General features: G+C 49.0%; 1 non-coding gene across 1 annotated transcript in view; it reads left to right on the top strand.

Moving 5' to 3' along the window:
- Positions 1 to 10,916: 10,916 nt before the first annotated feature.
- The window catches only part of LOC120849505, a 69,738-nt gene continuing 58,373 nt past the window's right edge, over positions 10,917 to 22,281 (top strand). Inside the window, exon 1 of the transcript XR_006077710.1 lies at positions 10,917 to 10,971. This is a non-coding gene — a transcript (uncharacterized LOC120849505). The remainder of the gene's footprint in view (positions 10,972 to 22,281) is intronic.

Below are 22,281 nucleotides of genomic sequence, written 5' to 3'. Positions count from 1 at the left end.
AGTGCACGCAAAGGTAAATTAGAGCAGTGTTTTTTTGTTTTTTTTTTTCTATTTTTAGTCAAGCGGAACTCTGTTCATATGTATTTTATTTGGCCTTGGCATTTAGTGATTTTGTGTCCGAGTTGGTCTTTCTGCGCAAATTATATGATATATGTATAAAGATTATATTTGTTTCCAATGAGTTTACTGGGTGCCTTTACTCCCGCTAATAAATCCAGCACCTGCTACAAGTCGGTTTTCCCTTAAATTTGGTCGGATTTCCAGCACTCGTCACTGCAACGTGACTCGATCACGTTCCACCGGTAACATAGCACAACACTGCAGCAATGTTTTGTGTTGCTAGGGTTTGTTTTAATGCGTTGAAACGCATCAATTATAAAAAAGGGAGACAAAATGTTGTTGCAAAACTTCTTTCAGCAGAACTGCTGTCCCTTATTTAGACACAGTTCGATTCTTGCTTATCACTGCTCACGACGTAACATTTTTTTTTTTTTCATTTAGGTAATTCAACATGCTGAAAATTTAGACACGATGCAATATTATCATATGGAAAGCCTTTGACCAGCGCGACTGCGTAATATAGAAAGCCGAACTCTCGACCGACGTTTCACTGCCTTGCCTGACCTTAATTTTGCTCTTATCTGACGTTCGAGCTTGCAAACCCTGCTGGCGGAAATTATTAATACCGCAGCGCTTTTCCTACTTACGCACAACTCAGGTTAAGATTGCGTTGTAACCCAGATACTGCTCCTCATCCGGGGTTCGAGTCCAATCACAGCGGCTCATGGGGTTCTCACCGAGTTGCCGCCGTGCACGCCGATATTTGGCCATTTGGCCGCCGAGCACGTCCGGCGAATCTTCTGCTCCCTTCGGGAAGGGCCATGGGCTTCACCGCACAACACAACATGTACGCCTAGCTGGCGCCGCCACGCGGGAACCACACGCACTTTTTGCCGGCCGCCTTTGCATTGCCGGAGCCACGAGCTGACGGGCATTGTACACTTATATAGGAGGCTCTGGCTGGGCGTGTTCCAGGGCGTCTTCAGAAATTCGAATGTGACCAACCAGAAGCCGGAAATAATACCCTGGCGGTGGTCGCGAGAAACAAACCTGATAACTGCATTGGAGTAACTCTCGATGGCTGAAAATATGGTACACGTGATGTTTCAATCACGCTCATCCAAAATGATGGTGGAAGAGTGCAACTAGCGGAAAGATCGACATAATCCTTACGCCAAACGCCGAGCGCCGGGAATCTGCCGTCAGAGCGGTCACAATCTGTCCGCGCAAAACAGAGTTGAGCGGCGCATTCGTTTCTTACATCTTTCTGCATGATCATGATGAAGCAACACGTGCACCCTATTTTCACCCAGAAAAAGTTACTACACTTCACTCTTACGCAGTTATTAAAACCATATACGAACAGAGACCTTCGATGACCGATCGGCTCAGAACTGTTTCTCGCTACCACCGCTAGAAGATTCTTTTCGGCTTCTGGTTGGTCAAGAGAGCATGCCAAGCCCTCTTTCCGAGTCTGCCGCACGCCCTGGCTCTGCCCGCGCCTCCCATTGACCAAACTCTCTTCATATACGGCTCTGCTCGAGACCAGTCGAGCTACCGGAATTTTACGAACGATTATGCAAGCGTACGTCTTGAGGACGACCATGAGCCACATATCATCTCCATTTCTGATGTGGAGAATTTCTGCCCGTCAAGCTGATGTGACGAAACGGAATCGGACTTCAAGGCGCGGATCCTAAAGCTCTTTGGTAAGTTCTAGTCTCCCTACGCGTTAGGCCCAGTCTAGTGACCATCTCCTTTAAGCTAAAAGTTGCAGCTTTAAGCACAATATGTGGGAGTAACTCTCGGCGCCGGTCGTTTCAGGGTCGCCGAGTGACGCGGAAACCCAGTGACAGCAAGTGGGTGCTAGTACCGAAAATTTCCTCCGACGAGATGACGTGACTGCCCGGGAGGGCTGGAGGAAGCTTGTATGAAATAGGTAATCGTCATTTCATTTTCGCGTTTGCGAAGCAATTCATAAGACGTATTTTAAATTTGAGATTTTCTTTAGTTATACCGCCACAAGTACAAGGAACTTCATTGATGGGGTGCCGTGTGTTTGTTTTCATATGCTCAGAAACTAGGTGAAGTTTATGTGTTTTATCATTTTTTCTGTGCTGATAAGCTTAAGCTTAGAATGAATTATATGTGTCAAGGTGTGGCGCGGTCTGTGTCTATTTGGAGAAGAGGTGTGTGTGTGTGGGGAAGGGGGGGTATGGGTGTGTGGGGTGGGTGGCGGGGAGGGGGGTAAAGAGAAAGAGAGAGGAGAGGAAGAAGAATTGGAGGATGAGGATTCTGTCGAATCATTTAAATCGTTAACTCCGGCAGTTATAAGGTAAGAAGGATAACTGCTAGTTACACCGGTTCGGTTTTGTGCCAAACTCAAATTGTGTTTTGCCGCGTAAATATTGCTACAATTTTTGTTCATCAACAAAATTAGTTTTGAGGCATGCCGTTGACAAATAGGACCCTGTTTTAAATCCCAGTACAGGTTATATTCCGCTGGTAAATTTCCTGTACATAGTGCTGCTTCGAAGATGAACTGAAGTTTATGTCTTCTATGTGTGCATTGGTAATGGCATGTGGCTCAACAAGACTTCACACAAGAAAGTTCTCAAATAGAAGAGGGAATCAATGTTCATCAACTAAGGTGCAGTAATGATCTTCACCATAGATGGCCCTTGGCGAATTGTAACTGGCAGACTTTCAAACCGCACAAAGGCTAAGCAAAGCTACAACTGGATGTGGCAAGACTAAAAGCTTTATAATATACTATAAAGGCTATAGCTTTATAGCCTTTTATAGCAAAACATACTGATCTGAAAAGCGTTGTTTTTGGTTATTTTGAAGTGGTATACGGAAACTTCATCATATTCTATTAATTTTGGTTCACTGCACATTTAAAAGATTTGTCTTCGTTGCTGCCAGAGCCAATATAGCTTTCGATAAACTAAATCAAAGTTATGACTGCTGGTGTCATGTACATATTGAGAACCTTTTATTAAAATAAATGTAGTCAAAAGTGTTTTTATGCGTTTCAGCACTGTGATTAAAATACAGCAATGTGTTTCGTAAGAAAGGCTACTAATTTGCAGTTTGTATCTTCTCCTAAAATATTTTGTAGATCTAGTGAGCATGTATTCATACTTGAATATGTGCCAGGTGCTGTATCGCCGTACGGCTGCGTCACCGCAACCAGGAGCGGCGCGTTCCAGCGCATGCCCGTGCCGGACATACGTCACCGGCGCGGGAGGTAAAAAGGGAGCGCTTGCCAATAAACTACGGTTTTCATGTCCCGGCCACCGGCGAGTCTGGTCGACGTTTCAGTGGCGTAGAGGGTAAACCGATATGGCGGCACGCCCGCCGCAGTTCGACGAGACGGCAGGCACCTGGGGCACATACCGGGTCCGGTTGGAGGCGTACTTCGAGGGTCACGGTATCACGGACGCGGCGAAACGTCGCGCGTTGCTGGTGTCTTCCCTAAGTGACAACGTGGTCCGAATTCTGCAAGGCCGCTGTCAATCGGCGTCCATCAACAGCCTGTCCTACGCAGACGTGGTTGGCTACCTAGAAGAACACTACGACCCGCAAGCCAACGAGATTGCAGCTAGCTACTCGTTCTTCGTGCGGAAACAGGAAGAGGGGGAGAAAGTACAAGACTTTGTGGCAGAGTTGCGGCGGCTCGCGAAGCATTGCAAGTTCGGCGACACCCTGGACCGGATGCTGCGAGACCGAATCGTCTGCGGCATACGGGATGACGAAGCGCGACGGGTTTTGCTGACGCGTAAAAAGTTGAGCCGGGAAGAGGCGGAGGAATTCGTAATCGCGTCTGAGATGGCCGATAACAACGTCAGGGCAATGGGAACGGCCCCCCAGGACTCAGCCGGCGGTACGCATTTCGTCCAAGGTCGGCGGGGTAACCGGAGGCCCCCAAGACAAGAAACCAGCGGTGCGAATCGACGCGCCTGGTGCTGGAGGTGCGACGCGAACCACTCCGAGGACGACTGCCGGCACCGCAAGACCATATGCCACAGGTGCGGCACCAAGGGACATCTGGCGAGGGTGTGCAAGTACAGTCGGCCCAGCCAGCCAGGTGCGTATGCGCTGGCGGACATCAACACCGAGGAAGAGAGTGGCGAGGAAATGCATCACGCCCTGGTGGCTCACAGTACAGCCAACAAAGACACGACGCCGCCGATAGAGCGGGATTTGCTATGGGAAGGCAGGAAGCTGCGAATGATTCTGGATACGGGCTCCCCAGTCAGCGTAATTCCCGAGAGCGCTTTCAAAAGACACCGTAAACGGTGGCCGGCCCTGGAAACGACCCCCCTACGCTTGTCGTGCTTCCTGGGGCCGCTGCCCGTTGTCGGCAAGATCACCATGAGTGTACAGTACGGACAGACGCAGGTGCGCAGCTCGTTGATTGTGGTGAACTGCCCAGGGCCGCTGCTTTGCGGTAGGAATACGCTGCGGGCGTTTTACGACGCAGGGGCACCGCTTCTAGAAACTGGGGCACCGCTTGGGGTGAACATGGTGCAGGCCGGCGCAGAGGGGCAGGACCTACTGGAAGAATTTGCAGACGTTTTCGAAGAGAAGCTGGGGTGCTGCCAGGGCCCACCAGTAAAGCTGTACAGGAAGGAAGATGCGCGACCCCGTTTTTGTAAGGCGAGGCCGGTGCCCTACGCGCTTCGCGACAAGGTGTCGGCGGAAATCAACCGCCTGGAGAAGGACGGCGTGCTCTCGCCGGTCAGCGTGTCGGAATGGGCTACACCTGTTGTTCCGGTGGCAAAGAAAAACGGCGAGATATGACTGTGCGGGGATTTTAAGTTGACGGTAAATCCAGCTACACACCTGGAGCGATACCCCTTGCCTAAAATTGACGACATTTTTGCGGCGTTATATGGGGGGGAACTCTTCACCACGCTGGACTTACGCAACGCGTACAATCAGCTTCCCCTTGACGAAGAGGCTCGAAAGATGACTGTGCTGAACACACACCAAGGCTTGTACTGTTACAATCGTCGGCTCTGTTTCAACGGCGCATCGAGTCCCTCCTGCCAGGCCTCCCAAGGGTGCAAGTCTACTTGGATGACATCGTCATCGCAGAAAAGAAACACGACATGTCGACACTCCGGCAGGTGCTGCAGCGGCTACGGGAAAACGGCCTGAAGTTAAACCGAGCCAAGTGCCGTATCCGGGAGAAGCAAGTGTCCTTTTTGGGCCACAGAATCGATGCCCAAGGTCTTCATCCGGAGCGGACCAACCTCGAGGCAGTGACCGAAGCTCCAAGACCGACCTCGGTAAGCCAGCTCAAGTCTTTTCTTGGGTTTGTCACCTATTACGCCAAATTTTTGCCCAACTTGTCAACCACCTTGGCCCCTTTGTATAGATTATTGGCAAAAGGAGCGCAATGGCAGTGGGACGGGGATCAGGAAAGGGCTTTCCGGAAGACTAAGCAGGCTATGGCCGAAGCTAAGTTCCTGGTTCACTACAACCCCCGGCAACAGTTACGGCTAGAATGCGACGCGTCGCCAGACGGCTTGGGTGCAGTGTTGTCACATCGCATGCATGGGAAAGACTACCCCATAGCGTTCCGGTCGAGAACGCTGACGAAGGCAGAGCGTAATTATTCACAGCTCGAGAAGGAGGCGTTGGCGCTGGTTTTTGGAGTTACCAAGTTTCGAGATTATCTGTTCGGCAACCGCTTTACGCTCGTCACAGACCACAAGCCGCTGACAGCGCTGTTCCACCCTGAAAGAGCAGTTCCACAAATGGCGGCGGCTAGAGTACAGCGTTGGGCGTTACTACTCGCAGCCTACCAGTACGATCTCGAGTACCGAAAAGGAAACCACAATGGGAATGCAGACGCTCTTAGTCGTCTCCCGTTGCCGGCGCAGGAGGAGGGCAGCAGTGAAGTGCTCACTGAATATGTGCTGTACACGCGGGGGTGGGACGACCAACCTATGTCCGCCCAGCAGATGGCCACCCTGACTACGCGGGACAGCCTGCTTCGCCAAGTAAAAGCCTGGATTTACGCCGGATGGCCGTCGCACCTGCGCCCGGAGCAGCACCAGTTCCTACCGTACTTCAGCCGCAGATCTACCCCTATGAAAGAGGGCAAGTCGCCAGCCGAGTTGTTGTTAGGCTTCAGGCCCAGGACAAGGCTAACCGGCTTCTTCTCGAGGGGCGAGGAAGCGCAGCACAGCGTGGTCGAGCCGCAAGCCCCGGCCACGACACCACCGCCATTTTCGCCAGGAATGCCGGTCTGGTCACGCCAGTTCCAGCCGAGGCGGAGATGGCTACCGGGGACTGTGGTCTCCAGTGAGGGTCGGCGCATGGTCACGCTACGCACACCGGACGGCCAACAGAGACGGCACCTGGACCAGCTGCGACCTCGAGACGCTTCAGGGTCCCCGGAAGGCGCTGACAAGGCACGTCGAGTCGCCGGCCGGTCGGAGGTGGGAGCAAGGCCGCCCAGCACCAACGAAAGAGAGGTCGCCACCAACGGCGATCCCGAGGTGACGCCCACAGCAGACCCGGTTCCTCTCAGGCGCTCTACGCGCCTGCGGAAGCCGCCGGACCGTTTGAACTTATAGGGGGGAGGGGATGCTGTATCGCCGTACGGCTGCGTCACCGCAACCAGGAGCGGCGCGTTCCAGCGCATGCCCGTGCCGGACATACGTCACCGGCGCGGGAGGTAAAAAGAGAGCGCTTGCCAATAAACTACGGTTTTCATGTCCCGGCCACCGGCGAGTCTGGTCGACGTTTCACCAGGCATTCCCCAGTATGTGTATGATTGTTTACTAGGTCTGTAAGCTTCCCCACTACATCATTGCCGCCATGTTAGCGCTCCCCAGCTATTGTGTTTCTCATGATCAATTAGATTGAGATTGTTTAGCGTTAATGTTTGTGAGTCCCCCATTTTAAATTCCTAACAGAGCGCTTCAATGTCCCTTTATTTTTGGTTTGCCGCTATTTATCACCACAAGCAAAAACATCACGCCACTGGGATTAACCTGAAGCTCACCTCATGATTAACGACGCTGCCGTCCTCTGTCTTGAGGTGGGCCTACGTTCATGGGTACCTGTCTAGTGGTTCTGGAGCTGATGTTGCTGAGATAACCGAGACGCCGATTTCTACGATGGCCTCCTTCGGCATCACGGTCAGTAACAGCAGGCGTGAGCCCGAACCAGGCCAACCAACGTGCTGGCCCGAGTCCGTGCCTAGTGGTCTAATCTTTAATCCAATCGCCATATTGAGTTAAAGACGTCAACATTCCTCAGTTTAAATGTCGGAAGTGCCTCAATAAGAGCAGGTATAATTATTAATAGCAAATTTAATGAAGATATAAATGCTGATAAACACCTGCCAAATTTGACTAAAAATAAACAGAAACATCCAACCCCTAGTTATGGTTGAACTAAGCGGCTGCTATGTGAATGTTTTTTTATGTTCGACAGCTCGGCAAAGTTGCCGGATCTGGTTATGCCTCCTGTACGAGACGGATCACAAAGCGGTTCCTGACTGACCAGTTGGGGCAAAAAGTTTTGTGGGAAGGACGTAAAGGAAAGTTGACATTCAGGAATCTTCACCTTGCTGAGTGCATCATAAGTGAGTAATCTCTGGAAAAGTACTGCAGATCGCTTCAGATTTATGGAAGTCTTGCTGTCATGTGTCTGTTGCTTTTCTTTTATCAGATGCGGTGCGGAGCTGCCATAAATGTGAAGACTTCAAGGTAGAAACCAGTCACAAATTAACTTTGCCACGCACCCGCCTCACATCGGTCATCTCAAAAGGTAAGCCGACGTCAGCGCATAATTCTAACTTTTCTAAAACAGTAGAGTATGGTGCGCAATTTATTCAAAGCATAATTTCTATGTGAGAGTATTTTAATGCTTTAAATGTTAAAGCCAGCAGTGATGTGATTGCTGCGCCAAACAGTGCCAAGGGGTTAACCCTGCTACATTCTGCTACATTTTGCCAAAATGTGGGTAATCTGTGCCAAGCCTGCGCCCAATGACTAATTTCGGTCGCCTTTCAAAACTGAAACTAAACTAAGAACGTAATTGAGCATGCATGAGCTAGGTGGTGCAAGCGGCCGCCCGACACAAAGTGCCCTGCCTCCATCCGGTCTTGCAATGTTTTTGCCACCGTTTCCCGTTTCGCGCCTCGTCGTCTCGCGAATCTCGTCTCTCCTCTTTTTTAAACTTTTTCAACGATAGACGCGGGCATGTGCGGACGCTCCGACGCTAGTGTGCCGGGTGCCAGACATGCCGTCATGCTGTGAAACAAAACCACGTTTTTGCGCGACAGGAGTGGCTTTGTGAGCTGAAACTCTGGTCGTGCGACGTCGGGTGTTGCCGTCCCCACGTCGCTGCAGATATGGTGCTTTCTAAACTTCTTCATTGACATTCCTGTTCTTGTTTAAATCATACTCTACTACAAAAATTTCCCTTTAAAGGGATACGACAACCAAATTTAGACACTTATCTCCTGGTCTATTCGTGTTCAAGGGCTCCAAAGGCCACTTTTGCTGCTCCAAAACACTGTTTTGGCTGCTCCAAGAGGTGCTCCAAAATGCTTAGGCCAATCACATCACTGAGCTAGTGACACCTCTTGGTTTAATTTGATATCAAATACTACAGGTGTGAACAGCATTGAATAATTTTAAATAGAAAAATTTTCTTTGGAGTGTTTCTCTAAGAGGAAAAATTTAATTATATAATAGTACCTTATTATGGATTAAAAAGAATGCATAGAAAACGAATTTCAAGAACACTGTGATATTTGATGTAAATCTAACAAACAAAAGTTGGCAATACAGTACACACATCCAGCATGAATGTGCTTTAAAAAACAAGGCGTAAAATAATTGTGGTTTATTTACATCAGTTCCAATTCTTGCATATTTGAGTCACTTTACTTTGAACTTCACTGTTTTATTAGTTTTGCTTCAAAGCATGGTAAACCACTGCTCACATATTTTTAACATAACATTTTTCGTTGTTTTTTCAGGAACATTCTGCACCACAGGAGAGAGTGATGTGAACTGCCTTAAGTGAGCCTTGAATGCGCTGAGCTTTTTATTATGTTTATCAGAAATATTTTTTTTAAGCAAAGTATCCTGCATTGTTCAGTAAGTATACTTTATCCTGAAAACCTTATGCTATGTATGCAGCATTGTTCAAATATTATACTTTATTTTAAAAACATCAAGCACTGCTCGTATGTCTAACAGTAATAATAAAGAGTTAATGGCAATTTGTTTGGCACTACGACTTTTTTTTACAGAATGGATGTGCATGCGTGACAGGCTGGGCAGAAATTTAGTGCTCTACTCACGTTCAAAGTTACGCTGCAAAGACTGCAGCGGCATCTTTCGCCATGCAGTCGGTGCTATAGCTGTCATGGGATTCTGGTGTCCTCGTCACTAGAGCACATGTCCTCGCCTTAGACTTGAGTAAATTCCTCAGGGTCGTTGTCATAGCATGTGACAATGTTTGTGTCCAGTATTTCACAGTTCTCTCGCATGTGGCGGGGTCCACCTCACTAAAAAGAGTCAGTACCAGCAGCGTCGCCTTCCTTGTCAGTGTCATCTGCATTGATCCTGCAATAAAGCTTCTTAGCTTGATGGTGAAAACAAAACTTCAATATAGAGAATGCCTGCTGCGGGCCTGATTGCTACATTATACACCTGTAATGCGCCATTTGGGTATACATTGAGAGCATGCACGGGCTATACAGCAAATCTGCCCTCTGAGCTCTTGTTTTGTAAAAAATTGGACTCATATCTGTTTAAATTTTTCTGTAGGGCAGTTCACACGCGATATGCTAGCATAAAAAGGAGGCTGCTTAGACACTGGCAGTACTATTGTGTGTTGCCTTCTGGCATAGGGCTGGTCCCTATACCAGGGAGAGTAATATTTCTGAGGTATGCACATTGTACATCCACATGATCACGCTGAACATCCTACAATGGTCCTGAATGTCCAGCTTCATCATCCAGGTAGCGTTAGTGGTACGGTTTCTGGGGAATCATTTTGCACTGCACAGTACATACTTTCAGTGTTAGATGGATCATAGCAGATATCCACTGGATATGTTAAATGTCCAGACAACACATCTCTCGGATGTTTAATAGACGGTTGCTGGTTGACTGGGTACCATCAAACCAATGTGCACCGGGGCACCTGTTGCCAATTACCGCCATTGGTTTTCGCCCCCTAAATGCCATCAACTCAATGTGCACAGGGGTGTCTGTCGTCAATTGCCGCTTATTGGTTTTCGCCCCATAAATACAATCAATCCTATGTGTACAAGGGGGCCTGTTGCCAATAGCCGCTCATTACTTTTTTCCCCATAAATACCATCAACCCAATGTGCGCAGGAGCATCTGTTGCCAATCGCTGCTCATTGGTTTTTGCCCCATAAATTCCCTCAATGCAATGTGCACCGGGGTACCTGTTGCCAATTGCTGCTCATTGGTTTTTGTTTCATAAATGCCATCAGCCCAATGTGAATTCCCTAAAAGATTACCAATTGGTGCACATAGGTTTTTGTTTCAAAAATGCATATTGCTCAGTGTGTCTGGACCTACAGTTGCACATTGGTTCAATGTGAATTTTGGCCTAATTTCACTTCGCCCATTTCCAGCAGGGGTCTCCACCACCTGTCAAAAAAGAGCCGAAAGGCCAATTTTTCGGACAACGAGCTGTCGGCTCTGGTAGACTGATACGAGCAGCGCAAAGTGGCAATTGAGGGAAAAGGGAACAGCGCGCATGGCTCGATTGCCAAGCAGCGGGCTTGGGAACAAATTACTCGCAATGTGTTCGCAGTTTCCGGCATCCGAAGGGAAATGGCCGACATAAAAAAGAAATGGGCCGATGCCAAGAGCATCAACAAGAAGCGAGGTAAGTCAATCCTCAGGTTTTGGAGTTCGCGAACTTAAATGATACGATATGCTTTGTACTAATGTAAAAGGCAAAATGTTTGGCGCTAGCGCTGAGTCAACGCACGAGCATATTTTACTCCTTCAAATTAGTGCTTTTAATAATGTTGTCGACATTAGACGCGCTAGCGGAGAAGACTTAGCTAGATGCGGTCTTTTGCGAGCATTTATTTTACAAAGTCATTCACTGCGGAGGGCTCCCGGCTTCTATCAGCAACGAAGGACGTTTTAGCAAGCGTGTAGTGACAACCAACAGTGTTAAACCAGTTCAATTTTGCTCGAGGTATTAGGTGGTGTCCGACACAGAAAAATGTCGCGAAGTTTGAGGTCATCCTTACGCACGTTCGAAAGGCGTACGTGTTGCCCACAAGCCTTTGCCAGGCAATGAAAACCGGTGACCGAGCAGTCGCGCTTACAACAGCCTGCTTTGTCTGCTACGTTATTTAAAGGGACACTGACAGGGTATTTATGCTCGCCGAGGTTTTTAGTTGTACATGACACATGAGAGGCCAACTACCCAGAACTCGAAATTCGGTTTCTTTCCGCCCAAAAACCGCCGATAAAGAACTGGCCAGTTCGAGTTTCGCTCACTCTCTTTTCTGTGGTCAAAGGTCGTTTTCTAAGGTATCGAAGATACCACCAAATTTAATCAAAGTCGTTGGTCACTGAAAGCACACACTCAGTATTAAAAATAGAAAAAAACATAAAACCCATTTTTTGTGGCTTATAAAAAGCTGCAAATACGCTGATTGAAAAAAAAAAGTTCCACAGAGAACCGGAAGCATTCTGTGCATGCGTCGTTTCGCGTATCGTGGGACTCGCGGGGACGGCGATGGCAGCGGACGACGGGCGTGGGACCTCTACTTCAGAACTGTCGTTCGCGGTACCGGCGAATGCTGTCTGCCCTTAAGAAAGAAATTTGGGACTGATCAAAACAATTGGTATTCATTCCGTACACGCCCGACCACCAAGCCGATTTGCACGAAGACGTCGCCGAGCCGTCGCTCCCTCCTCCTGGCTGAAGACATCGCTCGCGCAAATGTCAAGCACCGCACGAAGTGTTTACTTCGAGTTGAATATGCACGCGTACGATTTCTTTATAGGTGCGAATGTCGCCAATGCGTCGTGCTTCCCGACTTCGCCCAAGAGTGCTTTTGCTGGAGAAAAATCGGCAGCAAACTTTCCAACTCACAGTTTACCGGCTGAATTATTACTAGAGATCCCCCCAGAGAGAGGTGCCCCAGTAGCATTTCCCGCGCGCGCTCTCGTACAAGGAGGACGCACAAAAATGGGCTCCCGCGGAGCAGCGGATACGGCCGGTGTCGGCCGGGCCCCACTCTAAAAAAAAGGGTATCACCTTACACCCTTTTGTCCCATATAATACACCCCAAAACTTCATTTCGACGTACAGCGCCCTAGAGTCGAACAGTCGGCACGAAATTTTACCAGGGGCTTGATAACGGTGCAATATAACTTATTAAATTGCTAAAGCACGTATCAAAGACCAAAGAAAGAAAACATGAAGCTTTTGCAGTGCGGCCAAGAAAACTCCGATAATCTTTTTTGTATTCAATAATACGTACATCAGCTATCTTAATAAGTTGTACCACACGGCTATCAAGCCCCTCGTAAACTTTGGGGCCGCCTGTTCGATTATGGGGCGCTGTACGTCGAATTGAAATTTTGGGGTGTATTATATGGGACAAGGGGTGTAATAATACACCTTTTTTTTCTGAGAGTGGGGTTTTTTCCGCCTCAACCTTGTCTCCGAAGTATAAGGTCATCCTGCCGCAACTGCCGAACGGTCCGAATGCTGTGAACACCGTCATCCTCCACGGAGACCCTTCGGCACGCCCTTACCAGATCGAGGACTTCGGCGACCCCCTGAGAGGTGCGGTAAACTTGGAGTCTGTCGTGGGCCTGGGGCCACTGCAATTCAATTACGTGTTGATGGTGACCCTCCACAACGCAGAGGCCCGGGACCTGCCGGCTGTGAAGGCGGAGCTCACCGTCAAGGGAAAGCGCTGACTCATCATCGACTGAAGCGTCAGAGAGCTGACGGTCAAGGTGCACTGGGTCCCCATCCCGACACTGGAAGACGTTGTCCGGAAGCTGGTGCAGCCGTTTGGCCGCGTGAAAGCCGTGCAGCGAGAAATGCGGAGACGGGAAGGCTTCGGCAACCTGGAGACCACGACGAGGAGCGTCACCCTGATCCTCGGAAACGACGTCGCTCTCGACTCGCTGCCTCATCAGGGGAGCATCGACGGGACGCAAGTCCTGTTTTCCGTGCCGGAGAGGCCTCCCCTGTGCCTGCGCTGCAAGAGGGTCGGGCACACGAGGCGCCAGTGCACGGCCCCGTGGTGCAGTGTGTGTCGTGCTTTCGGCCACGAAGCCGCGCAGTGCCCAAGGTCGTACGCCGCTATGACCGACCGTGCCAGGGCCCCCGAGCACGTGGAGGAGCAGCTCGACAACGCGGACATGGAGGAGATCGCGCGGCCTCAGAGCTCCGGGGAATGCAACCGGAACCGATCCCGCGAGCCGAGCAGTCATGGCGGTATGAGCGGCGAACCAGCGCTGCCAGCAACAGCCGAAGAGGCCACAGCCTTCCCAACTCCCGACGCCATTGCACCAGAGGCGACGAGCGGGGAACCGGACTTCTCCGTTCCCGAAGCGGTCGAGAGCGAAAGCACGGAATCCGCTGCCAAGGGCGGGGAGACAGAGGACACTCCGCCGTGGCAAACGGTGAGTTTTGCAAAAAGGAAAAACAACAAAAAAGCGCTCCAGTCCTCGGACGATGAGTCAAACGGCAGGAGCGGGATGAAGCTGAGAGGAAGTAAAAATGAAGACCCCTCTCACCAACCGCGTCAACCGGATCTCCCAGCTGGCCCCGTCACCCTCCCCAGAACTGCGGAGGACCCGCTCCCCGAATCGCGCTGACCTCCTTTCCGCCTCCATCATGCACCAAGCGATCACCGCGGAAAATTTAAAAGTTGGCACACTAAACACGGTCAGCCTTGTTGCTTGGAAGAGGAAGCAATGGCTTCTTGACCTCCTCAACGAAGAGAAGATCGACATTGCCTTCATTCAGGAAACTATGTTATCCACACCAAAGATGGCCAAATCCTTTTTGTTGGGGTTTTTGGGCATGACCTTTTCAGAGTGCACACGCTCACCAGAAGGCTCTCTGGCGGCATCGCGGTCTTTGTCCGAAAGCGCAAAGACGTCATAGTGGTGGCACGGGACTTGAGCGACGACGGGCGCGCCGCCACAGCGGACTGCCTGGTCGGCGATCGCCTGATCAGATTCGTCTCTGTGTACGCTCCCAACAACCCAAGAGAGCGCCGGGCCTTCTTTGAGACGCTGAGGGGCACATTGGACCAGGGCTTAAAGTCTGCCTCCAGTCTGGGGGGGGTCCCCCCTATCTCGAGCACAGGTAGAGGCCCCCGGAAAAGGGAGGGGGGAAAGGCTTTATTTGTGCGCTTCTTCGATAATGTTAAACCGACACTTCTACAGCTTCTTTCTACAGCTACGTATCCTTTCAATTTATCCAGAACTTTTTCCAGGCGAAAATTTTCAACTGAGACCAATTGGTCCCAGTTGCACCTGGTCCCAGTTGAAGATGGTCCCAGCTGGAATTGGTCCAGTTACAACAGGTCCCAGTTGGAGTTGGTTCCAGTTACCGCTGGTACAACTCCAGCAACAATGAAACACGGCACAAAATGGAAGGTTGACAAGGCTTTATTGTCAAAAACGTGGGGAATGGAACTAAATAATAGGTTCGGTGACGTACACGCTCCGGGTTTAGCCACTTGCTTGCGACGGTTGAATCGCTTTTTCAGAGGTAGTATTCGTAAGATGAAGGAAGATCGACCGCTGGTGTCTGTTAATGAAGACGTCCTCAGCTTCTCTCCCCATCGCGTGAAGAAACGTGCTCACCCGTGATCCCGCGCTGCGCAGGTGAAGTCCTGATAGGATGCAGTAGCGCTCCCACCTTGCAATCTCTGTCACAACAGTCGAACATTTTGAGGTAGACCTCCCGCCATTTTCGCCATTGTGCTCTCCGCGGCGTTTTCTTCCGTCCGGTCTATGTGCGTCCGATCTTTCTTGGGTGCCCTAGCTCCGATCGCTGAACTGCATCTTTCCATCCTCGAAGTTCACCGCCGCCACCATGGTGTATGTACAGTTAGGTCCAAAGAAGCGCAGCTGTAGTTTTGACATTTTCATAACGACGCCAACTTGGGCGATGGCGACCCTTCTCTACCGCGTCCGTCCGACTCCGGATGGATGAATGAATACGACTGAGCCCTTTGGATCGGGCGGTAGCTTACGCCACCTAGCCATTTTGTTTTACCATTTAAGCTTAGAATATTTAAATGTGAAATCTATATTCACTCCGCAGTGCAAAGAAAGTGAGGCTATGAAACCCCCTTGCCATCAGTGAATAAGAAAATACCTAGTTTTCTCTCGATTTCTGCCACCATTCACTTAATCTTTGCTTAATAATCTCAACAGTCTTGAAATCCACTCTCCCTTCGCTGTCTCTAAAACCCAATGACTTTATTAAATTTATGTTGTCTTCGGTAGGCATAGGGTGAAGCGCTTTACAGTAGAGTATCAAGTGCTCAGCCGTCTCGTCCTCCTCTCCACAAGCAGTGCACACTGTATCAATTCCCTTGTACTTCACTCTGTATGTTCTGGTTCGCAGAACACCCGTCCTCGCATCAAACAGCAATGAGCTTCCCCTAGAATTGTCATAAATGCTTTCTTTGGCAATAACTCTTTTGTTTAATCTATAGCTTTCCAGAGCCGTCTTTGTCTGCATTCCCTCTAGCCACCGATCTCTTTCTGTGGCCTTAACTTTCTTCTTAACTGAGACTTGCCCTTCCGTATCTTCGCTATAGCCCAAAAACTTTCCTCTAAATTTCCTAGTGCGCTGTCTCCACTTTGTGTCTACACTCCTCATGTATAAATAGCTGATAACCTTTCGTGCCCATTGCTCCCCATCCATTTGCCACAACCTATCCTCAAATTCTATCTTGCTCACCGCTTCCCTGCTCTCAAATGATGCCCATCCCATGTCTCCTTGTACTCCCTGGTTTGGCGTTTTGCAATGTGCCCCCAAAGCCAGTCTACCTACTCCACGCTGTTTTATTTCTAGTCTCGCATGAACTTCGGATTTCATGCATAGCACTGCGTTTCCAAAAGTCAAGCCAGGCACCATGACCCCTTTCCAAATCTCTCTCACCACCTCGTACCTGTTGTAATTCCAAAGTGCTCTATTTTTCATTACAGCTGCATTTCTGTTGCCCTTACCTATTATATACTTTTCATGCTCTGTGAGATATTCTGCACCATCACATATCCATACTCCTAGATACTTGTATTTACTAGCTCTCTCAACTGTAATATTTTGTATCTTCAGCCTCTCAACTTCATCCTCGTTAAAAATCATGACTGCTGATTTTTCGCTACTGAATTCTAAACCTAATTCCTCTCCTTCCCTACCACAGATGCTCATTAATTCCTGCAACTCTGTCCTGTTGTTAGCCATTAGTACAACATCATCCGCATACATCAATCCCGGTAAGGATTGCTGAATTTTTTAGGCTAAGCTTACTGTAAGAAAGGTTGAATCCAAGCCCGCTCTTCTCTAGTCTATCCTCGAATCCTCTCAGATACAACATAAACAGCAAAGGCAATAACGGGCATCCCTGCCTTAGGCCTCGTCTTATCTCTATTTTCCCTGTCGCCTTTTCTTCCCATGTTATAATCACCTTGTTATCTTTGTAAATGTTCCTTAATAGTGCTGTTAGTCCTTCATCTAGGTTTAAGTTCTCCATTATGTCCCACAGGTTTCTTTGGTTCACATTGTCATAGGCACCCTTGATATCCAGAAATGCCAGCTAGAGCTGTCTGTTTTCTTTTTGCGCTATTTCTATACACTGTGTTAGAGAAAATAAATTGTCCTCCAACCTTCTCTGTTTCCGAAACCCGTTCTGTAACTCGTCCAGTATGCCCTCGCAATCTACCCATTCCTCCAGTCTGTTCTTTAAAAAACTGCATTACCAACCTGTAAATAACCGGTGTCACGGTTATAGGACGATAATTCCTAATATCAGACTTATCTCCCTTTCCCTTATATATCATACTCATCCGACTAAGCCTTCATTCATCTGGAATATTTCCTTTTGTTATCATGGTACTCACTACTTCCCTTAGTTTTGCCTTAGATTTAAAACCCAAATTCTTCACCAGCTTGATAGGGATACCATCTGTGCCTGTCGACGTGCCACTAGGGACTCTTCGTTCCGCCATTTCCCATTCTCTTTGTCCAAAATCCGCGATGTCACAAACTGGACTGCTACTTCCTTCGGTTCTCCTATCTTCCACATGTACCCGTTCCCGAAATTTCTTCTCCATCACTGCTCCTATATATTGTATCGCATCATCTCCCTCTAATTGATCTCCCTGATGCAAGAGTATAAACCTCTGTCTAGCTTGCGTTGTTTCACCGAGTGAGTTCAAGTGCTCCCAAAACTTCTTGGCAGCGTTTCTATCTTTCTTGCTTACATTACTCATTCATTCCTCACCCTTTCTCTGAATTTTCGCATTGATCAAACTGGATGCCTCTCGGCGACATGTTATAAAATTGTCCCATTTTCTTTTTACTTCCGTTTTGGACTCCCCACTACGCTTGGAATACCTGTGTTCTCTAGAGGCTTCCTGACGTTTTTGTATCGCTTGCTTCACTTGTTTGTCCCACCAGCTTTTTGGTTTATGTCCTTGCTTCCCCTTTCGTTTACTCTTAACTTTGTCTAGTTCTAGAGCAAAAAGTCTAGTTAGGCTCTCATAGTTCCAATCTGTATACCGTTTCCCTGAAACTGCTGCCTCTATTCTTTCAACAACTATTTCCAACTCTTTGTCGCTGCAGAAAGTTTGCTTTGAATTATGTTGTCTAGTTTCAGCATTTACTTCTCTGGCAAAATTCAGCTTAATACGTTTGTGATCACTACCAAGACTTTTGGAACCTTCTTCATCTATTTTCATTACTTGTAACTTACCATATATTTTGTGTGACATGAGTACCATATATTTTGTGTGACATGAGTATCGGCGTCAGCATAGGCAGCGCCATCTATCGACAGCGCGTACCACTAATCCGCACCCGCGTGCCACGGCGACCGACTAGCTCTGATTGGCCAAAAAATAAATTTACTTATTAAAAGAAAAAAATACTGTAGGTGTTTAAATAAATGTTTTAATATATTTAATGCTGCATTAAATGTTCATTTAGGTGAACACATTTTGTCACTAATTATATTTTCCAATTAAAAAATTATTTAGTTAATTGAAATTTTTATATTATTTTTATAAATATATAAATGTACCCAGCTAGTAACTAAACATTTTCCTATATGTATAAATCTAAAAATGTAAGTGTTTTTAGTTTTCTTTATTAGCAAAAGTCAATACACCCCCACTTGTCTGGGAACGGGAAAGGCATTTGAAGTCCGACTGGGAATCGCTGCAACCAGTTACTTTCCTAACTGGTTCCGGTTCACTCCATTCCCAACTGGGAGTCAAACCAGTTGACTCCCAACTGGGAATGGTTCAAACCAGTTGACCCCCCAGCTGGTCCCAGTTGGATTCCTATTGGTCCCAGTTCATTCCCAGTTGGTACCAGTTAGTCCCAGTTAAAACCACTTGAGGTGCCAACTGCTCCCAGTTAGGAATTTTCGCCTGGGTTTATCTCTGTTCCCCAAGCACAGGACTAAGACAGAGGGAACATAGGTAAAACGGGGGGTCTCAGGCCCCCCGCCGAAATTGGTTGGTTGGTTGGGGTTTTATGGCGCAAAAGCATCTTAGGCTATGATGCGCCATGTACATACACTATTGCAGATAGGGTTTCGAAGAGGATAGAACTTTAGTAGTTGATGATAGGTTAACACTATGTGTATGACTTGTATGTAGTTATGGACATGAAGTTGGGTGTAAAATCATAGTCGGTGTAAAAGGCCGATAGCTTTCAAGAAGCTAAAAACGCTGTGATGCGGAACTAATGGTTCGTTGCCAAGCAAAATAGGGAGGTTTAAAGGCGAATGTTCTTTATATAGCTGAGAAAAATGTTTCCGTCGGTCTAGGTCATAAGCAGGGCATTGTAATAATTTGTGTGCGACAGCTAAAGGATTATTGCAGTGCTCGCACTCTGGGGCTTCCTCCCTGCGCAGAAGGTGGCCATGGGTGAGGTGCGTATGCCCTATCCTTAGCCGACACAGGACAACCTCATAAAAGCGTTCACGGTGTCTTGCACTCTCCCACTCACTAAGCAGTGGCTTTACAGTATGCAGCTTTTTATTTACTTCTTCATCCCATTCTTGCTGCCACTTCTCTCTTATACGATGCCTTAAAAGTCTGTGATAGTCTTTATGTGGAATGTCATGCAGTTCGACTTCTTTGTTACCAGCAGAACTGGCTGCAGGGTCTACTTCCTCATTACCCGGTATACCAACATGGCTAGGGACCCAGCAAAAGACTATTTTAATGTTCCTTTTGGAAGCATCAATGATTTTATTCTGCAACTCTATGATTATTGGGTGTTTAGAGGTATTTAGTGATGAGAGCGCTCTCAATGAACTGAGTGAATCAGTATACACAACTGACTTCATGCTCTTCGTTTCTATAATATGATTAACTGCCAGGCGGATACCACATAGTTCAGTTGTTAAAATAGTAGCTGTATATGCAATTCGTTGAACATAGCGAACAGAGGGGCCAATCATAGCACATCCAACGAACGTTTCTGTCTTGGTGCCATCTGTGTAATACGAGCTGTGACCAGCGTATCTACTTTGGATTTCATAAAATTCCTGTTTGATGCATTCTGGTGGGGTGTCTCTCTTTCTGAACTTAGTCAGTGAAAAGTCACACAAAATGAGGCTATATTCCCACGGAGCTATTGCTTGAGGTACAGGGGTCACGGGCATTGTAGTGCTCAGTCCAACCGAATCAGCTGCAGCTGCATTTCTCATACTAAAAGGCCCCGCCGAAATTGGAGGGGGGTCCCGGACCCCCTGAGACCTCCCAGACTTTAAGCACTGCATTGGACACCCCGGAGACGACGTGCTCGGAGTGATTTTAACTGTGTTCTCGCCCCCTCAGACAGAACCACCAATGCGAATAAGGACTCCATCGCCGCCACCCTTCGTGATGTCATTCGGGACAACAATCTTGGACGTTACGTTACATCCGGTGTATCCCGGGCTTCGCGCCGAGATACACCGGATGGCAAGGAGGCTCCCGCGCAAGGCCCGACCGACTTTACGTCTCCGGTGATCTCATCCCACGTGTCGGCTCGTACTACGTCAAGATGGTCCCGTTCTCGGACCACGGCCTCGTCACTACGGAGATCAAAAGGGGCGACGGCCAAGGGGTCCCTGGAAAATGAATATGGCCATTCTGGACGATGAAGGTTTTTCTACGGAAGTGCGGCGGCCTCTCGAACATCTTGGTGACGCGGTGGATGCCTGCGCATGGGAGGAACTTAAGGGTGAGATTCGTAACCGCGCCGAGTGCTTCTCAAGGGCCAGGGCAGCGGCGGCTAGGCAAAAGGAGCGTGATCTCACCAACACACTCCGCGCTATCCTGGAGGAGGAGGAGCGAAGACCCGGAGTGTTCGCCGAGGACGTGAAGTACTGCAAGAAGCGCCTCCTGGAGCTCCATAAGGAAAGGCTAAAGGAAGCGCAGGTGAGGAGCCGAGAGCGGAATCTCGAGGGCGAGACGCAGCCCACGAAGATTTTTCGCACTTTCGAGAGGAAACGTACCGAAGCCAACCACATCTCCAGCGTCAGCCTCGAGGGTCATCACGCAAACGGCCAAGAGGAGGTCGCCGCGGCGTTCCAGCGGCACTACTCGGATCTCTTCCGGAAAGAGGAAGGCGTTTCCAGCTCTTATCCAACGCTCCTCCGGGGACTTCCAGTCATCTCAGAGGAATTGAGGGAAATCACTAGCGCACCCATCAGAGAGTCGGAAATCCGGCAAGCAATTCAGAAAATCTCCAGCAACAAAGCGCCGGGACCCGGCGGCATTGGCGCCGAATTCTACAAAAAGTATGTGGACCTGCTCTGCCCCACCCTGGTGGAGGTTTTTCGAGATATCTTCGAGTGCAAGCTACTCCCCCCATCAATGAGAGAAAGTTTAACGGCGCTGATAGCTAAAAAGAAGGTGAACAAATCAAACCAGGCAGTGACCGACTACAGGCCCATAAGTCTTCTCTGCACGAATTATAAAATACTGGCCAAACTTTTAGCGAGAAGGCTGGATCTCGCTCTAGGTGGCGTGATTGGAGAACATCAAGCGTATGGACTCCGACGCCGCTCAATTGCACGAAACCTACACGCAATGCGCATAGTCAGGGAGGCAACAGGTGAAGGGCACCACCCCTTGGCTGTCCTTCAGCTCGATCTCAGCCAAGCGTTCGACAGTGTCCCACTGCTTCCTCCAGGCTGTGTTGAGGGGATGCGGCGTGGGTGACACCATGTGTGACTGGGTGGCGCTGTGCTACAGGAACATTTCGACGAGGCTCTTGGTCAACGGCGAAAGAGGGAGCTCCAGAGGGATAGGCCGCTCCGTCAGACAGGGCTGCCCGCTGTCGCCAATTTTGTTCGCCCTGCAGCTCGAACCCCTGTGCCAGGCCATCAACAGGGATGAAGCTATATAAGGCCTGCAACTTGGTGAGCAGCGGGCGAAGCTTGTCGTCTACGCCGACAACATCAGCCTGATACAGGTCGAAGTTGCTCTTGGGCACGTCGAGCTCTTCTGCCGTGTCTCGGGAGCGGCAATCAATTGACAAAAGTCCGTTGGAGCCTGGCTCGGACAATGGGTCACGAAACCAACAGAATTCGCGGGAATTGCAAGGAGCGAAACTCTGTAATCGTACGGTGGAGCTCCAATTAGAGAACTTGGACCAAGCGTGGAGGTCTGGTGTCAGAAAACCAATGCCATCCAGCCCAAGCTGTCTTCTTGGCTTGGCCGGTGCCTATCCTTTTTTTACCAGGGCGTACGTTTGCAACGCCGTATCGTACCCAGCCATTTTGTATTGGGCTCAGGCTGCCTGCTGTCCCAGCTTCACTGCCAACCAAATTCACCGAGGCTGGGCGCGTTTCATACGGAGGTCGTCCATGGAAAGGACTCGGCGCAGCAACCGTTTTCTGAGCTTGACAGCGGGAGGTATGGGCCTGGTGAACGTGACAGTCGAGCTACACGTGCTGCTGTT

This window comes from Ixodes scapularis, unplaced genomic scaffold (genome assembly GCF_016920785.2).
Source record: "Ixodes scapularis isolate PalLabHiFi unplaced genomic scaffold, ASM1692078v2 PGA_scaffold1__304_contigs__length_218370807, whole genome shotgun sequence".
Taxonomy (NCBI): Eukaryota; Metazoa; Arthropoda; class Arachnida; order Ixodida; family Ixodidae; genus Ixodes; species Ixodes scapularis.
The sequence above is the reverse complement of the archived record's forward strand: the minus strand, read 5'-3'. Positions and strand labels throughout refer to the sequence as shown.